At 44.3% G+C, this 24,246-nt stretch overlaps 1 protein-coding gene across 2 annotated transcripts in view; it reads right to left on the reverse strand.

Moving 5' to 3' along the window:
• Positions 1-24,246, reverse strand: part of TOP1 (DNA topoisomerase I) — a 107,536-nt gene that overhangs the window by 63,715 nt on the left and 19,575 nt on the right. The gene's annotated exons all lie outside the window — the stretch shown is intronic.

The raw sequence follows: 24,246 nt of genomic DNA on the forward strand, positions 1-24,246 counted from the left end.
GGACAAATTAGCTTTTCTGTTATCACCACAGAAATGGTTCATATCTACCAGCCCACAGAAAAGCCAGCAACATAGTATCTTACCACTTTATTGAGCAAAGAGTGAAGCTTTCCCCTAAGGAGATGTCCTCCAACTTAAATGGCTCTTTCTCACACAAACTTCCTTCAGCCTAAGGTAGAATATATGCCAGGATTCTGGATCATACTTGAAAACATTAAAAAGAACTCTTGAATCCTGCCGTTCTCAACATGTTTTGTTGGATCCAACCAGCTTTTCTACTGGTGAAAAGGGGAGGAGGAGGTCCCCTCTTGACCATAAATCTACACTATAGATCAGAAGTGTCGAATTCATTTGTTATGAGGCCTGATCTGACATAAATGTCACTTTGTTAGAGGAGCCATGTGTGTCATAAAATGTAAAACCAGGTACCAGAGATAAAAACTTTATAAAAGTGATATCAGAAGTCAAATGGCAATAGCAGGTGAATGACAACAGCAGGCTTGATTGGATTAGGTTTGATATGCAGAGGGGTAAGTAGGCATAGAGATACCAGCATTGGTAATGAGACAGGACCTAGGTCTCAATTCCATCTAAGAGGATTCAGTCCATGAGGATGCAAAGAATAAATGGATCCAAGTCTGACATTAGAAACTACAACATTCAGTTGCTGACCTAAGAGTAGCAGTGCTCTTACAAACAAATTTCAAAAGATTATAGAGAGAGACTGCTGAATTGCAATTGATAATGAAGCTCAAGACAATGCATTCTCCTGGACTGAACTGAGAATTAGTTTTCCTGTCTCATTACCAAGGTGTGCTATTATCACTTGGCATCTGAAATCACTCCACTCTCCTAGATTTAAGGACAAATTCAAGTGTTCCAATTCCAAATCAGGGTCTTTTTGGAAGAAAATAAAGATAGGAACAGAGAAGTCCAATCTTTTTATATATAAAAAGGAACAACTTTTCAGAATAAGCCAAAATAATTTTCTTGATATACATTGTACTTGTCAGAAGAATCAAACCCCTCCCCCCCCCATCCTCACTCTGAAGAAAAAACATGCTTACACACAAAAGCTTATGTCTGGAATAAAATGTGGCTTGGGGACTGGATTTGAGCCTGCCTGGGACAGATGTGCCCGATGGGTCAGATATGTTTGACACCCCTGCCATAGGATGAGCCTGGACAAAAGCTGTGTGGGACAGAGGCTTAATAAGGAAGGGAACTGGGTGAGTGAGAAAATTGGTTGGATCCTACCTGATATTTAGAATAAGCCAGAATAAACAACGAACAACACTGCACTGAATTACAGTGCATCTCTGTCTTAGCAGGTTAAAGGGTAATGCTTTTCTAGTGTAAAAATGAGAGATACAGACAGCTATATCCAATGATGACATAAACAAGCATCTCTTAAGTGGTCTCTTGCCCCCATCCTGGAACCTCACCAAAGACTTCAGCCAGAGTTAGTTTCGTGATGAGCAGGAAACTATTCCTTGCTACAGGCCTCACTTCTGCCCTAACAAATGGCACTGTAATGATAAAAGGTGAACTGCCCTCTATTCAGTGACATCCTTAACTTCATGTAATGAGTGACAATATTTAGCTGTGCCTGCCTAACTGACAAGATCAGATGAGTCAACAGACCAGCTTGCCAACCCAGAGTCAAACAGAAGTACTGCCTTTTACACAATGAACACTCAGTACAAACTGACAAATAGGTCAGTAGTGATTTCAACAGCAATATCTGGAAATACAATCTCTAGAAAACTCAAGCAAGATCAGTTCAACCCACATGAAATACATGCTTTCCACAGTCATTTAGAAAGCATCTACCTCTACTGGACTGTGTTTCCCATTAATCTCCAGAGTATTTTTAACGGTACTATAGCACTCTGCAATATTACAGCAGAGAAAATCTCACGCATGACCTAACGAAGGCTTACAGGTTAAGTAGCTTTCTGCATATCTGCTTATTGAACTCTAAAGTGCCAAAATTCCAGAAAGAATAAGTAATGATGCTATGATCACAACTCAAAACTCTTGTTCACTGTTAACACTAGAATAAATGCCGCAAGAGCAATTTATTAGGAAGTAATGCTGAAAACCACCCCATAAAAAGTCTGCTGTGAAAATGTTGCGAAACGTCACCCCAGAGTCGTAAACGACTGGTGCTTGCATAGGGGACTGACTACCTTTATCTTTTTAATGCTGAAAGAGCCTTGTGGCGCAGAGCGGTAAAGCCGCAGTACTGGCCTCACTTCTGCCCTAACAAATGGAACTTCTGCCCTAACAAATGGCAATGATAAAAAGGTGAACTGCCCTCTATTCAGTGACATCCTTAACTTCATGTAATGAGTGACAATATTTAGCTGGAAGACTGCAGTACTGTACTGCAGTCGAACTCTCTACTCACAACCTGAGTTCAATCCCGGCGGAAGCTGGTTCAGGTAGCCAGCTCAAGGTTGACACAGTCTTCCATCCTCCGAGGTCAGTAAAATGAGTACCCAGCTTGCTGGGGGGGTAAGTGTAGATGACTGGGGAAGGCAATGGCAAACCACCCCGTAAAACTCTGCCGCGAAAACGTCATGATGCGATGTCACCCCAGAGTCGGAAACAACTGATGCTTGCACAGAGGACTACCTTTACCTTTTTAATGCTGTATTCTGGAAATATCATATAATATCACATCTGTATTCATAACCCCAAGTCAATTAATGTTACACAGTAAGGTTCAAAATAAATTTCTGATGAAGCAGCTGATGCTCAGGTAAGAGGTATAAGATTAGCTTACTATAGCAGACTTTTTCTTGGATCCATTCAGCAATGCAGCCCAGAGGCTGTCATTGCCATGTCGGCAGTACCTATAATCCCCCCCCCCCACACACACACACAATTTAGCACTGTTAGGGAAAATACAGTCTTCACTTGAACCAGCCCATTTAACACAAGTAGCTAGTTTTTAAACATCTGTTGGCAACTCAGGCTGTTAAATGTGGTGGAATATCAAAGCTAGTTTGCCATACTACACAGTTGTAGCTGTTTGGAATTCATTTTAAAAGAACGGTGTATGGGTATCATGCATGAGATTCTCAGATCAACTGAGTTCCACAGTCATAAAAAGAAAAGGCTGACACCATTTTAAAGGACTTTAATGAAACAGAAATAGCCAAGTACCATAATTCGAAGAACTAAAATATATCTCCAATTTGAATTCCTGCACTTGGTCTTGGTGCCTTCCAAACAAAAAATGAGATCTCACTGGCACCATTTGGGTTGACAGTGACCAAATAAGACAAACAGAAGTTCAAAGGAACCAGGTCTCTCATAGATACATTTTACATTCCAAGATTTTCATTTTAAGCAAAATTCAAAACCAGTTTCAAGTAGCAATGAAACCTTAGTTAGCATTACTGATGGCTAAGACCTTAGTGATGCCAGACAAAACCTAAACCATTATTAAGGCTGACAGTAAAACAGAGGGTTTTTGTATGCAGGGGGGGTGGATTTCCTTTGGAAATGCAGCAAGTAATCTAGCATTACTGGCTACAGGGCTTTTTTTGTAGAAAAAAACCAGCAGGAACTCATTCGTATATATTAGGAGACACCATCTGATGTCACCATTGTTTCACACAGGGCTTTTTTGCATAAAAAGTCTGGCAGGAACTCATTTGCATATTAGGCCACATCCCCTGATGCCAAGTCAGCTGGAACTGCATTCCTGCTTAAAAACAAAACAAAACCTGTGGCTATCTGTGTGGGCCATGTGACCCTAGGAATAAATTTCCCTATGGTTCGAAATGGGCCCTGAGGGTAGGGTTGCCAAGTCCAATTCAAGAAATATCTGGGGACTTTGGGGGTGGGGCCAGGAGACATGGGGCAGAGCCAGGAGCAAGGGTGTGACAAGCATAATTGAACTCCAAGAGAGTTCTGGCCATCACATTTAAAGGAACGGTACACCTTTTAAAATGCCTTCCTTCCATAGAAAATAATGAAGGATGGGGCACCTTCTTTTGGGGCTCATAGAATTGGACCCCCTGGCCCAATCCTTTTGAAACTTGGGGGGTATTTTGGGGAGAGGCACTAGATGCTATACTGAAAATTTGGTGCCTCTACCTCAAAAAACAGCCCCCCCCCCAGAGCCCCCGATACCCGCAGATCAATTCCCCATCATTCCCTATGGGACTTGTTCATGGAGGTGCATAATGGCTTTGGGGGAGGGGCTTCCCCCGCCAGCCAGCTGGCTGGGGGAGGGGGGAAGCCTGTAAAACTGGGGGGTCCCCTGCTGGGCCCTGGGGATTGGGAAGCCTACCTGAGGGGTAGGAAATCAGGAAAGATTTGCAATCTGTGGGGTGGACACAACCCACCATTTGAACTAACTGTTAGCAAAAATCACATATCACGACTGATGAACCACGATCTTCAGAGCAATCTTGGAAGAACACGTTCACAGTGAATCCTTGCACTTCTCCAAAAAAGGGTCCAGGCAAAATTGGTGTGAAAAATCTCAGCTTGAGACCTTGGAGAGCCGCTGCCAGTCTGAGTAGACAATACTGACTTTGATGGACTGAGGGTCTGATTCAGTATAAGGCAGCTTCATATGGTCATATGATCAAAGTGATTTTCAAATGCACGGAAAAGGACACAACTGTACAACACTGTGCTGTTACCAAAGCCATGATAAAGCATATTTATCCACAATAAGAGCCTTACCAACACACAAGTTGCCATTATAGCAATTACAGACAAGTAACTTTTCAAACCAGCCTAGCAACAATACACAAACTACTTTTGCCTTAATAGGGTTCATATTAAATGGGCCTGCTGTGACAGAAAGTTATATACAAACACAGATTGTATCAGAAATGAAACCAAGACAATAATAGTTAACAGTCCCTCAAGATCCTGAAAGCCTCTTGCTTCAGGGAAAGAGATTATCTGTGAGCCCAGCTCTAAAAACTTGTTTAGCACTGGCTTTATAAATAAATCATTATTAGAGGAAGTTATTTAGACAGTTGTCTATACAAATATAATGAAAAAAGTCAGGCTGGCAGCAGCAGGGATGAAAGGAGCAGGGAAAGAATAGGGGAATATGCAATAAACTGCACAGTGTTCAGATTTCAACTAAAAAAAGAGGTTTTTTATAGTACAGACGGGCATATTCTGCATTTTTGGAGGATCATTCTATTACCTAGACAGCATACAGGGACTGCAAATGTATTTTGACATTAAAAACTGACCCCTTCATGAGTGGACATAAACACGGCTAGCATCATGTAACAGTCAACACTTCACAGTTATGGAATGAATACATGTGCTCATGCTTAAGAGCACACAAACTGATATGTATGTATACATGTTACATACAAAAGCTCACAAATTCCACACTTCAGGGTTTTGTTTCCCTGTTTTAGAGCTTGCACACATTTCCCTTCTTTTCCTTGTGAGGGAAACTGGGCATTTTGTCACACCTGAATGAAATTTCAGAGGACTCACATGGGCCTAAAAATATATTACTTTAGCACTGGGATCTGCTTGTAGGCTACCAGCTAGCTCTACTTCTTTTACAACATTTAAAGCTACAGGAGACATGTGTGGAAGCTCCACGAACTTTAGCATTTGTGGATGATTATACCCAATCCAGTCCCCCAATTTCTGGATAAACTTTCTCGGGAAAAGAAGAAGAGACAGCATACTTAACCACACCAAACTGGCTCTATGCATGTGCATGTGCATGCTCTGATAACCGTTTGCATCAAGAAGCTAAAGTGTGAAATTGCTCTCTCCTACTTCCACTGTCTGGTCCAAAGAATCAGGAGCTCAGCCTTTTCTTTCAGCTCTCCACTGAAGGTTAAACTATTTAGACAAGAAGTTATGCTTGCATTTTCAGGCACTAGTTTTGCACTAGGATCAAAGCCTTCTTGTCAGATTTAACTGAAGAAAGTAAAATAAGCAGTGTTCTCTCTTGTGTGTGTATGAAGTGCCCTCAAGAGGGTTTTGAGATGTTTTGCCACTGCCTGTCTGTGTGTAGAGACCCTGGCATTTTTTCTTGGTGGTCTCCCATCCAAGTACTAACTAGGTCTGACCCTGCTCAGTTTCTGAGATCTGACAAAATCAGGCCAGACTGGGCCATCTAGGTCAGGTCAAGCAGCATAACTATGTCTTTGAATTACTTGATATTGTACTGTACCGTTTTGTGACTAGGCTCTTGCCTGGATAGCCCAGGCTAGTCCAATCTTGTCTGATTGGCTAGTATTTGGATGGGATTCCTCCGAGAAAGGCCATGGTCATGAATTGGAGCCAGGAAATGGCAAACCACCTCTGAATGTCTCTTGCATTGAAGACCCTTCAGGGTTACCATACATCAGCTATCATGTGATGGCAAAAAAAGAGGCAACTTCTTCAACACACTAGACTCTCTTTTGCTAGTACATTCTGAAAGCGCTTGACCTTCTGCAATTTCACTTCACTCTTCTAAGAATCCAAACTGCTAGCCACTAGCAGTAGGAGACATACTTCACTTCCTCCAAATATCAAGTGCACATCTGCAATGTTTTTATTATCAAATCCAAAGATGGGAATTGATGCTACATATGCCAGACATTATATTTATGACGTCTATGACTAAGAACCAATTTTGTAAAAGACTACTCTAAACACTCACAGAAGGGCAGATTTGGCAAATATACAAATATTTAAGCATTCCTCATGCTAAACCTTATTTTAAACTACAGGAGGAAACATCCTCAAAATCTGCACCACTCACAACTACAGTGCTTCACAAATTTCTGTCTCCAAGTGGCCACGGCATCTAGAAATGTTCAATGCAGCATGTAGTATTTTTAGCAATGACTGTAGAGCTGCACCTCTCAGCAATTCCCATAGAAATCCAAAAAGTTGGATTCAAACAGATTTTCCACTGGTGAAAAAGGAAGTAAAGGGGAAATGTCTCCATTTGACCACCCAAAAGGCTATTCTGGGGATCATAATCTCAAAGTCCATTCCAAATTCAAAGTTTCTAAAGAGTCCTAAAACGGAGTTTGCAGCCAGACTAACGTCTCCCGATGCTCTGCAGTAGAGTTTCACTCTGACTGGACTTCTCTTCAAGACACAGGTAACAAAGTCAATAGGATCCATGTAGTCCAACAATCTATCAATATGAGTCATTTTGATGGTTTCTCTTTACCAAGAGCTTAGATCCTTACAATATATTCATTGAGGGTAAAGTCTTACAGCAGAACACAACAGTCTTCAATGCTGACTTTGAATAATTATATTTGCCCTTGACTGTGTAGAAAAAAAGAAGATATTGGATTTATATCCTGCCCTCCACTCGGAAGAGTCTCAGAGCGGCTTACAATCTCCTTTACCTTCCTCCCCCACAACAGACACCCTGTGAGGTGGGTGGGGCTGGAGAGGGCTCTCACAGCAGCTGCCCTTTCAAGGACAACCTCTGCCAGAGCTATGGCTGACCCAAGGCCATTCCAGCAGGTGCAAGTGGGAGGAGTGGGGAATCAAACCCGGTTCTCCCAGATAACAGTCCGCACACTTAACCACTACACCAAACTGGCTCACCAAACAGTGTACATGTGTTTTCACTGTATTTTGTATTTCTTGGCACTATAAAGATAAACAGATGTATTATGACTTCATCAGAGGCAGTATATCCTCAGTTGGAACATGCATGTATGTACACACACACACACACACACACACAAAATAAAGGAGAAAATTGTGAACTATGTGTTCAAAAGGTAAAGAAAAACAAGAGGTATCAATTGGGCATTTTTATACAACATCCAAATGTATATAAGATAAACACACTGACCATAGCAAAAAATGAATAAACACAATCCTGCTTAACTTAATGCTAACAAGAATGAAAACCCATAAAACCTGTGTTCTGAGGTTTTTTCTCCATCTAGTATTAGATTATCATTAATGAAATGTTTCTCAAACTTTCAAAGTGACACCCAATTCTAAATCTACTTTTACAGAATGCTTCCAAAGTAACACCATACTACTTTCCCCTTCCCTTATTTAGAAAGCAAGCATTTCACATCAGTTAATCACTCTAAATTAGCTACTGAGCAATAAATAACAAGCCACCAAATGCAACTAGGAACTGGGACCTATAATAAACAGACACCAAACAGACACCTCCTGTACCAAAGGGAGATATCTCCATGCCTACTACCCTTCTGCATATCACGCCTAATCCAATCATGCCTGCTATTGCCATTCAGCTTCTGAAATCATCTGTATAAAGTTTCTATATCCAGTACCTGGATTGTGTGTGTAAAAGGAAGAGAAACAGTAGAGCCCCTCTCTTTGTATGGAGGAAAAATGTACCCCCAGGCTGCTCTGCTTTCATTTTCCTGTTAGTCTGAAGAAGCTGGTTGAAATACAACAGATGGTTACATTCAGCAGCTCCAGTTAGTCAATTGCTCCAGTGAGATCACAAACATGTGTGCATGCTGTGTTTATTTGACAGCTGCTATGCACGTGTGTGTATGTGTGTGTGTGCGCATGTTCAGTCTCATTTAGTGGAAATGCAGCCATTTTCTGGGGTATGAGGAAATGAAGACTGTATTCAGGGGAACTGCATTGCTGTATCTATTTATGTTTTTTTGGCGAATGGGAAAGTCTCCTGGTTCCACCCCCAAAGTCTCGTGTATTGTCTGAGTTGGACCTGGCAACCCTACAACCAAGCTTGGCTGTCAGTAAAAGATGGGGGGAGAGGACAAGGCCCTTTCCAAGCCTATTTTGGCCTTTTAGGAAGAGCTCATTGTGGTCAGTCCTCACTAGGATTGCCTGCTCCAGGTTTGGAAATTACTGGAGATTTTGTGGTGGAGTCTCATGGAAGCCTGACTTTGGGGAGGGGAAGAGTCCCACCTGAGCATAGCGACATAGAGTCCACTCTCCACAGCAGTTATTTTCTCAAGTGGGAAAGAGATCTGTTGTCTGGAGTTCAATTGTGATACCTGGAGATCATCAGCCTCCACCTGGAGGTTTTCTACCCTAGCACCCTGGTCTCCACTGGTGGACCTCCTGATGGCACTTGGTTTTGTGGCCACTGTGTGACAATGTGCTGGACTGCATGGGCCACTGGCCTGATCCAACATGGCTTCTCTTATCAGCAGCAGCCCCCCCATGACAACCACAGTGACTTGCAGCTTAATCTACCTCATAGGGTTGTTGTGCATATCAAAACAGGGGAGAGGAGAATGATGTAAACTGCTTTGGCTCACACTGTGGAGAAATATTGTACTTTTCATAGGTAAAGGCTGCAGGGACGGGGGAGGATATGGAAAGCTGAAGTCTGGGGGCCAGAAAAAGGTCAGTTGATGTTGGCTGGGAAGGAGATAGGGTTGCCAACTCCAGGTTGGGAAATTCCTGGAGATTTGAGGAATCCATGGAGCCTGGAGAAGGTGGGTTTGAGGAGGGGTGGGACCTCAGACAGGTGAAATGGCATATGCCACCCTTTAAGCCAGCCATTTCCTCCTGGTAAACCACTGCTGCCAATCTCTAGGTGAAGGCTGGAAATCACTCAGAATTATAACTACTCTTCCAGAAGAAGAGGTGTGGGTTGGTAGTTGGAGGGGGGTGGGAAAACATCAAGAGTGGGGGGAGTACAAGCATAACACATGGAATTGCCACTTTAGGCAATAAAACAGGTTGTCTGCATGATGGGTGCCATGTCTTGGCAGCTGATAGCAGAAATGCTTTCCACTGTCTATCTCAGTCTTTTTCTTTTGGTGATGGGGGACATGAACAGAGAGAAACAGCTTGTTATTCCATGTGTCTGTTATGTGATAGCTCAGCTGAACATTCAGATAGCAGAATGTGATTACGTACATACAAACAGGATTAAATGCTACTTCTTAAAGTCTGAATATCTATTCAATCTCATGCCTGGTTCCAAAGAAGGGAGGCAAAAAGTAAAATCCAGTGCAGTATGATACCTTGAAGACTGAGACACTGGCAGCTGCTGTGCACATTCAGAGCACCTCTCTGTGATTTCAGTTTGAGCCCCAATTTGATCCCATGTTCATTTTCATAGGGGAGCAAGAAAAGAAGTGTAAAGAAGAGGTATAATATAGCATCTTTCCTGAGGGTTGAAAATGGAATGGAATGTAGTGTGCATGTAGGACAGAAATCTTGGTTTTGAAGTCTGGACTCCTGTTCAGCCCCTGTATTCATTCAAAGTGATAGGAGGAAAGATAGTAGAATAGATTGTAGCAAGTGGGGGCTCATGAAATTCACAGGGAGGAATCCCATCTCTCCCCCCTCCCCCGCCACTGATGAACTGGTGCGTCCAGGGCAAATTGCTCACCTGCCATGGCAACAATGAATAGGAGTTGTTCTGAGCCTGGAGTGTCTCCTGGTGTCCACCACTGTAGCAGCTGAACCTAGGCTTCCCAATCCCCAGGTCCCAGCGGGGGATCCCCCCATTTTTACAGGCTTCTCCCCGCCCCCAGCCAGCTGGCCAGTGGGGGAAGCCCCACCCCCACAATCATCATGTAGTTGTAGAGCTCCTGCAGGTTTAGAAACCTGCAAACTGATCCATTTGTAAAATGCGTGCCTTTAAGGCTGAGCAGGAAACAGGAAGGGCTTCATGGGAAAGGGTCAGTAACAGTTTCGATGGAGAACAGCCCCTCCCTTTCCTTTGCTTTCGTTTTCACAGCAAGTAAAGTTCTGCAGAAACAAGATCTAGTAAGTATTTGTGTGTGTGAGAGAGAGAGGGGGCAGGGGATTCCCTGGTTTGGAGGCCCTCCCCCCCACTTTAGAAAGCGTGGGGGGGAGGGAAATGTCTACTGGGCACTCTATTATTCCTTATAGAGAACGATTCCCATAGGGAATAATGGGGAATTGATCTGTGGGTATTGGGGGCTCTGGGGGGGCTATTTTTTTTAGGTAGAGGCACCAAATTTTTAGTATAGCATCTAGTGCCTCTCCCCAAACTACCCCCCAAGTTTCAAAACGATTGGACTAGAGGGTCCAATTCTATGAGCCCCAAAAGATGGTGCCCCTATCCTTAATTATTTCCTATGGAAGAAAGGCATTTAAAAAGGTGTGCTGTCCCTTTAAATGTGATGGCCAGAACTCCCTTGGAGTTCAATTATGCTTGTCACACCCTTGTTCCTGGCTCCACCCCCAATGTCTCCTGGCTCCACCCCCAAAGTCCCCAGATTTTTCTTTAATTGGACTTGGCAACCCTAGCTGAACCATAAATGGTTTCTGGTGTAAGTTCAGCACAACGCCCATGCATTCACTGGGAAACTGGGTGGCCGGGGGGGGGGGGGAGTCCACAGACTTTCATATTGTACATTTTGAATAAGTAAAACTTTTCTTTAAAAGCATTTTACACATTTCAAAGAAAAAAAATTCATAGCTTTTCTCTCTCTCTTTCTCCCTCATATTCCTTAATTTTTCCATTGAAAATCCAGAAGAGACTCTCTCTCCACCTCCCCCCATTTTTTTCTTTCATCTTTTCCCAAGCCTTGACATCTCCAGCTGCTTCTCTTTTCAACACTGCAGTTTACATGTTAATACTAAATATCGATGTCACAAACCATGTCTAACCAACATTTCCTTGTTACTTGATACATGAAACTGCTAATTGACAATTTCTTCCTGGCAGGAAGTATGAGAGATCCACTATTCAAAGCGGTCAATGATATATCTTCCACAGTGCAAATAATCCTGGGGAATTTTCAGGGGTGCACAGTCTTCTTTCTTCTCCCCTCCCCTCCCATGCATTGAGATAACTTCTTATTTCTTTGCTCACTTGGGAATCATTTATCAGTCAATCTGAATTAGCATGCTATGGTTTTTATTTGCCCTTTAAACAACGATCTCAAACTGTGGTTTGCTCCCAGTTTGGAATTCTGGTTTTTAGAAGTGCAAACCACAGTCCGCCAGTTCAGTTTAATGCTATTAACTCAAGAATAACAGACTATTTCAACACATGTAAAGGGAGGAGTGAGGATGTGATCTAATTCTAGAATATCCCTCAAGCTCCTTCACATAGCAGTAAACCATAGTTTGCCATTATGTCTGAATCAAGCCACTGTCTGTAGAATGATACAGACGACTGGGTGTATATAAGACGACCCTCCAACATTTCCACTCAAAATATAGAGTTTGTTATATACTCGCCGTATAAGACTACCCCCTCTTCCGCACACCTTCCGCACACCATTGTCACCATTGTACGGCCACAGCGCGACCGCAGCGCCTCCGGCCCGCCCCTGCATCTCCCTGTGACCGGCACTAGTGCGCAAGTGCGAGCTCTGCATAGACAAGGGGCGGGCCGGAGTGCTGCTGCTTCCCGCCGAGCAGAACGGGCCGGTCACGCTGAAAAGGCTGGCGCCCCTGTCTCGCTGCTGATGCTCGCCGCAGCCACGCTAATGACCCGCTGCGGCTGCGCTGGATACCGCGCGATACTGGACAGTATGTAGAATGAGGTGGGTGGGCATTGGGAGGCCACTATGGGCACCGGGCAAGCATCAGAAGGCCACTATAGGCAGCTATGTCTATCCCAACTGAAGTGCACCCGGCGTATAAGACGACCCCCCCCCCACTTGGAGGCATGTTTTTCAGGGCAAAAAAGTCATCTTATACGCCGGCAAATACGGTAATTACAACTTTGTAGCTACATGGTTTTACTTAATGTATTCAGTCTAATTTTATAAAAGAGTGCATGTTTAGAAGTAGATAGCTTTCCATCCTTATCACTGGCTGGCTGATTATTTTGTCACCAGATGCAGGGCTTTTCTGAGCAGAAACGCGCAGGAATGCAGTTCTGGCTGCTTGGCATCAGGATGTGAGGCCTAATATGCAAATGAGTTCCTGCAGGGCTTTTTCTACAAAAAAGCCCTGTGAAACAGTGCTGCTGTCAGGAGGTGTGGCCTGATATGCAAATGAGTTCCTGCTGGGATTTTTCTAAAAAAAAAGTCCTGATCAGATGAATACTACTTAGGATTTATATAGCACTTTTGAATACATTGGAAAAAGTTGTAAGGCTGTGTTGTTAAATAAAGCCAGCGCTTATACAGTTCTAATTCTAGTACAGTCACCACCCCCCTCAGGGAGCAATGTTGGCAAATATTAATTACATCTGAGAGTTGCACATCCCATTAAAATGGGCGGCTGCTTTCAGTCCACTGTGCTCATTGCAATTCTTGTTTGGGAAAATGAAGCCTAGAACAAGTTCTCCACAGGGAAATTGTGTATACCAGGCAGCTCTGTTAATGTTCCATAGGTGCATAAAAATACTGGCACAAGTCTGCATGAACAGTAAGTCCTAGTGAAAGCTCTTTATACTGCATCCAGAAACATTAGTAATTTAAGAAATTTGTGCTGCAAAAATCATGTACTCTTGTGCTGTGTCAATTCCCAGGTACCTTCTGAAGGCTTCCTCTTGTTATCTTAGCGCAGGATTGCACTAGGCACCCTCCCTCACTTGTCCTGAGGGTAGTGCTTTAGGTTTGCCTTGTTATAACTGGTTTTATAACTACAACTGTTCTTTATCAAAGCTACGCTAAACACCATAAACCCAATAGATAAAGAGTTAAAATATCATAAGGTGGATAAATTGTCACTATGTAATGAACCATCCCCAGACATTCATTCTTTACAATACTCCTGCGGAAGTTTTTTGACAAAATGAGCCTATATCCAGGTGATCATTGGATGTAATGTTGTAATATTGTAATATACAAAAAGATTATATGACTCTTTAAAAGGTTTCACTAAATGTTGTTAGCCAATACATCACAGTGTTTGTTTTTTGTATTGCTTATTCATTCTTGACAGGCTTATTTCCAAAAAATGATACTATAATAAATACCGTATATACTCGAGTATAAGCCGAGTTTTTCTGCCCAAATTTTGGGCAGAAAAACCCCCTCCTCGGCTTATACTCGAGTCACTATTCTATCCAGCCTCCCCTCCCCGGCAGGGCTCCGGAGCGTCGCGCATACCTTCCGGCCAGTCCCAGCTCGGGGCGGGGGAAGCAGCGTCCGACCCTCGCCTGCTCGAGGCTTCTCCTGCTGCTCCACATGCCACGGGCAGCAGCAGGAAGCAGAAGGCGGCGGCGGGCAGCAGGAGGAGGAGGAGGCGGCGTTGTGCGCCCAGTGGCCGCATTCCCGCGCTCGGCAGCAGCGCCCTGGTCCGGCCTTGGCGGCGAGGGAGGGGGGGAGAAAGAGAGAGGCTTCGTGCGCGCGCCCCCTCTGGGGCACTGACGGGGGAGGCGCTGATGCCCTCTTCCTTCGGGCAGCTGGCGGCTTCCTACTGCAGAAGCCTCCCCCCTCCCTCCCTCCCCTGTCGGGGGGAGACGCCTGCGCTGGGTTCCCAAACGTGAAAGTCGGGGATGACGTGTGTGTGGTACAGGGAAAGAAGGGGGCGGGGGGGGCTCCCGGCTGCTGTGCCATTGAGAGCCGCGCTGATTCAGAAAAAAAGAGGCCCTCCTTTCCCTCCCTCCCTTTCCTCCCTCTGCACGCGCCTAGGTTGCCTAAATCAGCGGGCTGGGGAGGCCCTCCCCCTATCGGAACGAGGCAGGGGAACGCAGCAATCAAGGTGTCTTTGTGCCGCTGGTGGGAAGCGTGGAGGGGAGGGGGCAGGAGGCCAGCAGAGCGGGTTTGGCGCACGTGCTGACGTGCATCGACCCGGGTGTCTGTGGCGGAGGAACCAACCGACCGGGCGCCTGCGACGACGCGGCTGCGTTGGACTGCCAGACCCTGGGTGCGTTGGAGAGGCGAACCGGTTAGGCACGCCGAGGCAGCGTGAGGGGGAGGCGGGCCGACGACCGGCCATCCCGTCAGGTCAGGAATGGAGGGGGGTCACAGGGATCAGGAGGAGGGGGGAAGGCTGATGCGTTTTACAAGTCAAAAAATGGGAGACCCCCTCCCCACGAAGGGCTTGCTCTAAAACAAGGGCATGTATGCGTCTGTTCTGTTTCTGTTCTAATTTTATCTCCCCCCCCCCTCAAAAAAGTGTAAATAATAATAATAATGTAGATTTTAGAACTGGAAATATTCAGCCTTTGGTGAGCCAGGATCAGGACCGGTGTTTCCTGTAAGGTGAGTTAGCGTGAGCTGGTTCACAGATAGTTAGCCTCTGGCTCACACATTTTTGTCTTAGCTCAGGAAGTATTACCCCAGAGCACACTCATTTATGCAGTAGCTCACAACTTTAATGCCAGTAGCTCTCAAAGTAGAATTCTTGCTCACAGGACTTTGCAGCTTAGAGGGAACGCTGATCAGGACCACTCTCCAGCAAGACTTTGGTGGGGCTTTTTTCCTCTGAAGCTTTGAGTAAAGAGCAATGCTGTTAGGCATTGTGGGGGTGTGGGGGCCAGTGTTCCAAGTGCAGAATGTAGCACTGTTTAGAGTCGCACTGGATCAAGGAGTATCCATCTCATGTTCAGCATCCTGTTTCCACCAATGACCAGGAAAATCCAGCCAGGAAGCCCACAACCTGGAGCCCACAACCACACACATAGGCTTATACTCGAGTCAATAAGTTTTCCCAGATTTTTGGGGTAAAATTAGAAGCCTCGGCTTATATTCGGGTCGGCTTATACTCGAGTATATACGGTACTATTGATTCTTAGTGGCTAAAACATCCCGACAAAGACTAGTTTGCAAACTTTAATGGCAACTCCAGTTAGCCTACTTGTAAAAAAAGACATCTGCAGATTTACAAGAACCTGTGACGTCACCCCAGAGTCGGAAACAACTGGTGTTTGCAACAGGGACTACCTTTACCTTTTTATGATATGTTTAAGGAGCCCTGTGGTGCAGGGTAGTAAGCTGCACTACTGCAGTTCAAGCTCTCTGCTCACAACCTGAGTTCGATCCCAGTGGAAGTTGGGTTCAGACAGCCAGCTCAAGGTTGACAGCCTTCCATCCTTCCAAGATCAGTAAAATGAGTACCCAGCTTGCTGGAGGCAAAGTGTAGATGACTGGGGAAGGCAATGGCAAACCACCCCGTTAAAAAAAAAAAGTTTGCCGTGAAAACATGATGCGACGTCACTCCAGAGTCAGAAACAACTGGTGCTTGCACAGGGGACTACCTCTACCTTTTTATAATTTTTTTTTAAAAAAAAACTTAAATAGGCAAATTTAAGCAGGTCTTGGTCCCTAAAAAATCTCAGTGACTTTTCACTCACTCAGACACTTTACCCTATAATGGAATGTTTGCCACTCCACAGTATTTATTTTAGATTATTTAGGTATCTGAATGGTTTCTTCAAGTGGAGGTCTACAATTTCCTCTTTCAAAGCAGCTGTCTCCCAAAGAGACAGGAAGAGAGTTTCTAAATAATTATTCTGTTACATTATTTCAGAGGTCTGCAACATGGCACCCATGGATGCCATGGCACCTGCCAACACCTTTTCTGGTGAATGTCATGTGCTTTAGGTATGGCTTTTGCCCTGCAAGGCTTCTGACTGTCTACTGGAGATGTGATTGGCTGTGAAGATCTTTTTAAAGTGTTGGCTTTGGCAGCAGCTGACACCACAGCACAAGGATCCACAGTGTGTTTCTGAAATTAAGCTGTGGCAACCATTTTGTAGCCAGTTCCTCGTCCTAGGGCAGCCATTTTGTGGCTGAGCTCACCATGTCATTTCAGAGTTCCAAATGTGCCCACAGGCTGAAAAAGTTTGGGGACCCCTGCATTAGTCACATCATGGTTGCTGTGTACCACTGAAACTTGATGAACAAGTAAGTGAACAGTGATTGCAGCTTCTCAGGGACTATATTGCCCCAGGGTCTCCAAGCTTGTTGAGCCTTTTAGCAGTTTGAAAAAGAATAGTCGATACTATCATTAAAAGGATACCATGGGGGCTGGGGCAGTCACAGAATGTTAGTAGGTTCCAAACCAATCATCCACCTACAACAGGGGAGATCTTTATAGGCTAGTAATAAGGCATGTTGTGGGGAGAAATACAACAGGCACTAGAAATTTGCTGTGTGCAACTGTTGTGGTCAGGAAGGGCTGGGGAGGAAAGGGAAAGATAGAGGGAGGCAAGGTATGTTGAGAAGGCAGCTTTTGGGAAGCAAAATGGAGAAAGTGGGGAAATATGGGGTAGTTTATCAGAGAAGGGGATAGATTGATAAAGAAGGGATGGGGGCAAAAGTGATGGGGTAGATTGCTTTCCATTTCCCCCCCCACCGCAGCCTCTACCTAGGAAAAGTATAGTCTTCCTCTGCAGTGGGGACCAATGCAACTAACATCATTCTCCTCTCTCCGTTTTGATCTGCACAACAACCCTGTGAGGCAGGTTAGGCTGAAAGTCTGTAACTGGTCTGAAATCACCCAGTCAGCTTCCATAGCAAGAACCTGAGTCTGGCAGACCCTACTCTGAAGTGCCAACTGCCACATCACACTGACTGTCATGGGGGGGGGGGTGACCTCAACAGGGTATAATGACTCAGAGTATACCATCTTCTCCATAAGAACTCATATCTGCCCATCTGAACAGCAGTTGTAGTTCTGAGTGATATCCAGGCCTCACCTGGAGATTGGCAAGAATGGTTCTCCAGGAGGAAATGGCTGACTTGGAGGGTGGCGTCTATGGCATTGTACTTGTCTGAGTTCCCACTCCTCCTCAAACCCCACTATTTCCAGGCTCCACCCAATCTGCAGTTGGTAACCCTCTCTCCTCCCAAGCCAATCATCAGCCTATCTTTATCTGCTCCTCTGACTTCAGCTTTCATCTCCTCCCATCCCTGCAACCTGTACCTAGGAAAAGGACAGTCTTTCTCCACAGTGGGGAACAAAGCAGCTTACATAATGTTCCTCTCCCCCTTCTGATCCACACAAAAACCCTGGGAGGTAGGTTAGGCTGAAAGTATGTGGGTGTTTCAAAATCACCCAGTCAGTTTCCACAGTAGGAACCTGGGTCAGGCAGACTCTGATCTGAATCACTGATCTCCAGTGGAGCCTGAAGATTTCATGGTATCACAACTGAACTCCAGACAACAGATCTCTCTTCCCCTATATGGCATTATAAATCAGCTGAGGCCTGTCCTATCCCCAAACTCTGGCTTCTGCAGACTCCAGCACAAAATCTTCAGGAATTTTCCACCAACCTGGAACTGGCAGCTCTAATCAAGACTGGGCCTAGTGAGCTTTCAATAAGTCTCTCAGTTTCCCTTCTAGAGGAGGAAGGGGAGGAGCCCTCAGCCAATTGACAGAAGACTTTCTCTGGTTCTTTCTCTCTTCCTCCATTTCTCAGGCAATCATCAGAATGTTTTCTCTGTGGTTCTTTCACTCCTCCTCCCTCCGTCAATTGACAGAAGGCTTTCTTTTTCTCCTCTGCGAAGCAGTGTGGCAGGTGGCTCAGTCAATGGGAGAGTATGGAGAGTCAGAAACTGCCAGAACCATGGTTGCTTGCCTTTTACTGACAGAATCAACTTGGCTGGCTAGCAACAGCCACTCAGGCAGGAGAAAGGCGCAGACTCAACCAATGGCACACAAGTACTCTTGATTGATGGTGTGATGAGTAAAAGGTTGATGAAGTGCACCCCCAACCAATGGTGTGGGGTTCACACGCTTGAGCCCCCAGACCCCACAAAGCCTGAAGACAGAAATGTGGCTGGATCACGCATTTGGCATATCAGCCTGAGCCGCCCACATTGTGTCTGAAAGGCTAAAAGGGCACAGACATCTTACACTCATATTCTCGCTTCCTTTTGCTGACACATGTATTCTTGATAAATTGCTGGCTGTATCGAATCTTGGGGGCTATGAAGACATAACCTCATGCATGCTTCCTGTTTCATTAACTGCCTGAGATGTATAAATAAAACCAGGACTTGCAGAGAGCAAGCTTTCCTCACTTCCTCTATACACGTGTCGAGAGTCTTCATTCCTACAAATGGGAGAGTTCTAGTTTGCCAAAACAAAAGGACTTTTATATCTATAGGATACTCTGCAGGGTGCTGCAGCAATCATGGCACCCTGGCAAATGTACCCACATGGCACAGCTGTTTTGCAAAATTTGTTTGACACAGTCTCTCTTTATATTTTTAGCGTGAATTTTAAAATGCAGCATGTGAAATGGCCCTTTTATCTCTGATTAACAGCCTTTGGTCAACGGAGTAACAAGGGCTTGTTTTGTCTGAACTTGAAGAGTTGGGTCCAAAGCACTACAAGCAAAGCTCTACTCATGCTAGAGTTGTTCCTGTTTTTACCCCACCATGCTCCCTGAATTTCTGCCCCAGGAATGCCTAGGAATGATGTAGGAATCTGCAGAGGCAGGGAAGGACCCTCTGCTAGCAAAAGTGCATCTTAAGCTGATGCCAAACAAGAGTTGGATCCATCCCCAAATGAGCCAAGCTATTCTACTGAACTGACAGTGCAATCTTATGTTGAGTTACTCCAGACAAAGTCCATTGATTCAGATTCCACATATACATGTGTCACAAAGCACACAGCTTAACGCTGCACACACTACCCAAGCTCTCTTCTGATGGTTTGACCCACGTTCTTAAGTATCACTGTAATGAAGGCAAATCAGTAGCAATCCACAGCCAGGCAGATACAGCAACAGCCTACAAAGCCAGGCGGATAGATTGCATCAATTGTCACTCTAAGAGAAATTGCAAGAAGGAGCCCAACTGCTTCTGAGCATTAAGAAGTGAAACCTTAATGGGCTTCTCAGTAGTCATTTCCAGGGTGAAGATCAAGTAGCAAGGCAAGTGCAGAAAGAAAAATGCTCTGGCATTAAACACAGCTATAGCCATTGAACTTTCTAAATACCACTAATGCGTTAGTCACACCTCAACATACCACCTGAAGCTTCTTCATTTTCAGTTTTGATCTAGAATAAATAACAGCGGAGGGGGGCTGGGAGAGAAGAGCAGCCCCTCTTCTGCATGCATGGAGGTAAGATCTTTGAGATGCTTTGTGATCCACAATTTTGAGGGAGACAGTAGTGGGCAGGGAGAGAGAGAAATAGATTGCATTGATCTGTGCACGCTGCATTCATTTTAATTGTGACTGAGCAAGAATTTTTTTTCTAAAGAGCAAGTACTAGAACAAGCATAGGAAACCCAAATAAAACAGTTCCAGAGCTCTTTCACAAGGCCTTGAAAGGTCATGGTACCATCACAAAAAGATGCTCCATCAAAAACACTAGCCCTCAAAGTACAATTTACTACAATTTATCTTTCTTACTAACAGAGCCATAAACACAACGGAAATTCCTTTCTTCAGGCACCACTGAGTATTTCCATTCAACAATCACAATCCTATCCAAGTAGATTGACCCTCTACTGCTTTCAAATTCACCCAGGACTAGCGTTGGCCTATTTTACATTGCTTTTTCCCTAAACAACCAATGAGAACACTTCTTTCCTTAATAAAAAGCTGAACACCTGCTTTGCTTATGCATTAAATAGGTTTAGAATATATAGAAGAAATGCCCATCATCAAAGAAGCACCCCCCCCCCACCCAAATGTTTCTATCAAAACTGTTCTTTGTGATCTCTCTGCACCCAGAGTGACCGAAGGATCCTTTTGCTCCAGTGCAGGGATGCATCAGGACTGCCAATCTGCAAAAACTAGGAAGCACAGCTAACCATGAACAGATGCATCAGGGAGCCTCCTCCATGGGGGTACTTTAAACTCACGGGAGCTGAGTTACTCAGCCTCAGGCCACACTAACAGCTCTCCAATGGCACGCACACAGCAAAATACATTATTGCTACCACCATGACCACAAATTGAAAGAAAAGGCCTGTATTTGAAAGATTACACAAATAAATCCACTCGTGAGCGAGAAGCCTACAGACAGCTTTGATAAAGTTATGGAGGAGCTTAAAAAGCAGAGTTTTAACATTTGCATTGCATAGCAGCTATCGCTTATCAAGTCTCACAAATAGACAGCTGTTATCTACAGATTTCAGGCTGAGTGGTCTTACAAATATCCCCTATTAAAAAGTAACAATAAAACACAGAACAACTTTAGATAGGCATCTTGAGAAGATTTTTGATGTCCCTCTCCTCCTGTGGGTCATCAACATTTGCTAGATACAGTCAGCTTGTTAAAAAATAAACCTCTTTGATTTACTGGGCATTTATATAGCTGCTTAGTGTTTAAACACTTCATAGAAGTTCTCAGAAATCCCTACAACAACCCCATAAAAGCAAGGTATATCGGTATTACCCAATGGTTTCAGAGGCTGGCAAATAGTATCTTAAGGCTATTCTAAGCACATCTAATGAAGCCCAAATAGTCCCTTTTTAAGCTAGGGGTCAGTAACCTATTACAATGAAGGACTTGAATGACAAAAGATCAACACAGTGTATCTGCATATCTGAAACAATACAACTTGACATTATTAATAACTAACAATCCATAAAGTTTCTGCAGAGAAAACACTGATTGTTGCGAGTATGTTAGCAAGTGGCACAGACAAGCAATAAATATTCACAGGAGCACTCTTTGTTTTTGATTTAGTACACTGGCATAAGAATATAAGAAGAGCCCTGCTGGAACAGACCAATGGTCCATCTATCCCAGCATCCTGTCTCATGCAGTGGCCAACCAATTCTTCTGGATGGCCAACAACAGGGCATAGAGGCCGAGGCCTTCCCCTGATGTTGCTGCCTGGATCTGGGATTCAGAAGATTGGTGTCTTGAAATGCAGAGGTTCCCCTCAGTCACCATGGCTAGTAGCCATGGGCAGACTTATCCTCCATGAATCTACTGAATCCTCTTTTAAAGCTGTTTATTCCTGTGGCCTCACTACATCTTCTGGCAGCAAATTTCACATTTTAATCACTCTCTGTGATTAAATCTATATACATTTCACACCAGATAACTGGCAGCTGTTCACCTCAATAATTTCCCTTTGTGTTGCTTTATTTAAGTAGCCCTTAAGTCCCATAAAAATATTTGTTCACCATTTTTTTTGGCAAACTAGCAGCCTACCTACCACTATGATGTACTTTGCTTAAAGACTCGATTTTCCATTTTAAGTAGCTATATTTGGTTCTGTACTCTACAGCCATAAGTCCCAGACTTGTTTTAAGGAAAAACAGCATCAAGGCAATCTGGAGCAGAGAGTCCATGGTGGAGCAGAGAGCTTAAACATTTATTTTCTCCCACATCTCCTCAACCTTCAGCTGCTTTTCCCACCTCACATTCCCAATACATATTGTGAAGAGACATCAGAAAAGTAATGAACAAGCTAAGGGTTAGGCACCTTCCAGTCACTTGTCCATCCAAACCACCCCTTCTTTCTTTTCCTTGATATTTTTGTAGTTTTATGTGCGCACGTGTGTGCACCTGCACCTGGAAGTCATGGCAATCTATGGTGACTGACCCCTACTGGGGGGCCTAGATTATATTTCAGAGGGAGGGGATTAAGCCTGCCCCTGTCCTCCCAACTACTGTAGCACTTGACTCTGTATACTACAAGTACTTGCCAGAGTCAACCCTGCTAGTTTTCAAAATCTGACGAGATCAGACTTGCCTGAATTATCCAGATCAGGCAAACCACCCCTTCCTGAAGCTGCATTTTCTTTAAATAAATGGAAGAGTACCTGTTGTGCATACACAGGGCCCAGGTTCAATTCTCTGCATCTCTAATAAAAAAGAATCAAATAGTGACATGAAAGACTTGTACATGAGACACAGAAGAGCCACTGCCAGTCAGAGCAGATCATGGACCAGGACAGAGCAACATCAGGCTACCTGATCGCAGCATCAGGCAGTTTCATGTGTTCAAGAAAGGACTCTCAGGATTGTGATACAATGTGCTGTTTTGCTCTTGGCGAGTTTACTGCAGAGGTGACATTTGAACCAAGAACTTCTTGGTTCCCGATCAGTCTCTCACCATGCACTCTAAGAACACAGTCCTAGGAATATGCTCCACTGAACAGACTGACTAAGACTGCTCTCCTAGCCATTATAATGCAGTTGTTCTTATCAACACAAATTTGGAAGCAAAGGAATGGAGTAGAATCTGAAGCCACTGAGCGGACAACACACAAATTCACAGGAGACCCACAGCGTATGATTTGGTTTCTCTCTCTTGCCCTGTGCAAACATGACAAATTTTGTGAGGTGAGCCAAGGGACAAAAAGCAATGCCATCAGGACAGTTTGTTCTAAAGTAGGCCAACAATTTAAGTTCATACAGAGAATTCCTCCAAACCTTGCCAGGCCCCACTGCAACAAATGAAGCAGCAGGTTTCCCCAATGCAACACTACTTCTTCAGCTTGAGGAACGGAAGACGGCCCAACTCTCAAGCACTGCGAAGGTATGAAAACTCTACTCCTCACTGTGGCTGGCTGAATACAGGGAGAAGCACATAATTCTATACATAATTCTTTTAAATAAATGTTTCCAATTTTAAGCTTTCCTGGGGATGCATGGAATATAGGCAGATGTGATTTATTACAGAAAAGGACATAACATTAGGTTTAAAATGATAACTAGTTATTTTAAAATATGTAACTGTCATAAAAGAATTATCAGAGCAGTATGATTTTTTCATCCAATTTGAAAGAATGTGGTACTGAGGACAGTGGCAGGATGAATCAGAAGGCAGATTAACTTCTCCAGCCAAGACTGAGAAAGATGTTGTCGACAAAGCTGGGCATTCTTGGAATGCATTCAGTAGCACGGCTGCTATGTCTTTGCCTGAAGATCTGCCCTGTGCTTTAAAAGTTCGGAAACACTGGGAAAGGATGCAGTTCATTCACTGGTCCTTCGTCAACACCCTTCACTGCCTGCTAAACAGTAGACAAAGCAGTGTGTGGAGGGAGGCAAAGAAGTTGCTTCCAGTTATTTAGAGGGACAGCTAGGCTCTCACAGAAAGCAGCTGGTAGCTCTTTTCAATACCAGTTCTTAACACACAGCTCACAAGACATGATTCAAACAGATTCAGTTGCCAAAAAACAGGGAATGTGCCTGCAGGCATTCAGTGTACTTAAGAGGGACCATGCATGAGGATGCATATTCATAAGGTCTCTAAAGTTTGCCTTCTCACAGACTCAGGCTCTTCCTCACTACCATGTATAGACTTCCACAAGTTACTTCCACACTATTAGTCACACTTCAACCATAGATTTGTTTTTTAAGAAATATATATACCACCTCTCCAGAGATCTGCTCCAGGCGGCTCACAAAGTGATAACACAATCAAAGAAACATCCACCCTAACAAGGCAAAAGCCTGTCAGGAGAAGAAGGAAGAGGAGAGTTGGTTTTATACCCCGCTCTTCA

Source organism: Heteronotia binoei, chromosome 2, assembly GCF_032191835.1.
Source record: "Heteronotia binoei isolate CCM8104 ecotype False Entrance Well chromosome 2, APGP_CSIRO_Hbin_v1, whole genome shotgun sequence".
Taxonomy (NCBI): Eukaryota; Metazoa; Chordata; class Lepidosauria; order Squamata; family Gekkonidae; genus Heteronotia; species Heteronotia binoei.